The sequence below is a fragment of the Grammomys surdaster genome, unplaced genomic scaffold, assembly GCF_004785775.1.
Source record: "Grammomys surdaster isolate TR1022 unplaced genomic scaffold, NIH_TR_1.0 126066, whole genome shotgun sequence".
Taxonomy (NCBI): domain Eukaryota; kingdom Metazoa; phylum Chordata; class Mammalia; order Rodentia; family Muridae; genus Grammomys; species Grammomys surdaster.
The window spans coordinates 5,780,133-5,781,634 of NW_021620876.1; the positions used below are offsets into that span (position 1 = coordinate 5,780,133).

General features: G+C 39.7%; 1 pseudogene; it reads right to left on the minus strand.

The window, feature by feature from the left end:
* Nucleotides 1-354: 354 nt before the first annotated feature.
* Nucleotides 355-1,242, minus strand: LOC114610964 (annotated as a pseudogene).
* Between the last annotated feature and the right edge of the window lie 260 nt (nt 1,243-1,502).

Here is a 1,502-nt window from a genome sequence, read left to right on the forward strand (position 1 = left end):
AGTTACAGTCCTAAATGTCCCCTGAAGACATTCTCTGTTTGGTGTTGTTCATAATTTCAAGAGCCATCCATGTAATGTGCACTAAATTTGATTTCCTGGATCCAAAGGATAAGTTTTTTTTTGTTTTTTTTCATTGCATCCATAAACATTTTTATTTAATTATAACTCACACTTTTATTGGTGAAATGACAGGACAATTAAGATTTTTTTATATAAAATGTAGGAAATAGAAGATATAACAGGTCATTAGTTGATCAATATTAAGCTGGGTGATTTCTGTTATGGACACATTTGAATATGTTTAGAATGTTTAAGACTATGAAATAATAATGGAGAACAATTTTCCTCCTTACCCTAAATAGTTATAAGTAGTCCACCATGTTTGGGCACAAACTTTCTCTCCAAAGATATGCCAAATGTAGTTTTCAGTATGTCTTCTATTTCTTCCTCATTGACATTCTTAAACTCAACCAGATCTACATTGTCCTTATAACTGAATCTCCTACTTGTAAAGGTGGAGCCCACTAAAAAGTGAACCCCTTCTGAGGTCTGCAAGGAACAGATCGATGTGCCTACAAATACAGACGATGGCAATGTCTGAAGGTAGGTATTCACATATTCGAAATCTTCGATAATGCGGGGCTCAAGAGTAAAGGAATAGATTTTTCGATATTTGTTCTTCTCAAGGAGGTCTGAGTTAACAAATTCGTCGTTCGGAACATACTGTTCTCTTCTGATCTGGTCAAAGTACCAGGTTCCATTCTCCTCTCTCAAACAGAAGATGGCAGGCACCTGAGGCTGATCTTTCCCAGATATCAATTCCACAGGCTCCCACATCTGGTAGGAGCCTCCATAAGCAGAATCTACAATGTAGTTCCTGTCACCGATGGTCACCTGTACTAGAAGGTGGACCATTTCACTGCCGTACTTATTGGCTGGAGTTATGTAAACATAACCTCCTAACATTGTGGTTTTAAAGCCTATTTTGGTCAGAGCCCAGTACAGCAGATGATTAACCTGGAGACACCATCCACCCCTCTTATTCCTTACTATGTGATCAAAAGGGGCCTCTAAGTCCAGTTGCATGGCTTCTCCACAATGCATGTTAAGATTCTCAAAAGGAACTGCTCACATCTGGTGCTGAAGAACTTCAGTTAATGTGGCCAAGTCCAATTTATTCACCGAGTTCTTGTAGCCAATCCTTTCAAAGTATGCTTCGATGTCCATGGTCCCCTGTCGTGGGATGTTTAGCGTAGGCTGATTGTCAGGTTTAATGCCGTAGAGTGTTTCTTCTTCTTGGTGAAAACTTTCAGGCCTGGGTAGAATTCTGCTTCCTGGTCTTCCCATGAAACAAGGTGAAATCCCGGTTTTGAAGAACACTGCAAGTCAGTCCAGCAGCCAGGGAGCTCTTCTTACCCGGTGTAGCAGGGCCAGGATAAGTTTTTGATGGGCTTTAGAAGTCTGTTACAACTGAAAACAAAGAAAAATGACTATAATAATTC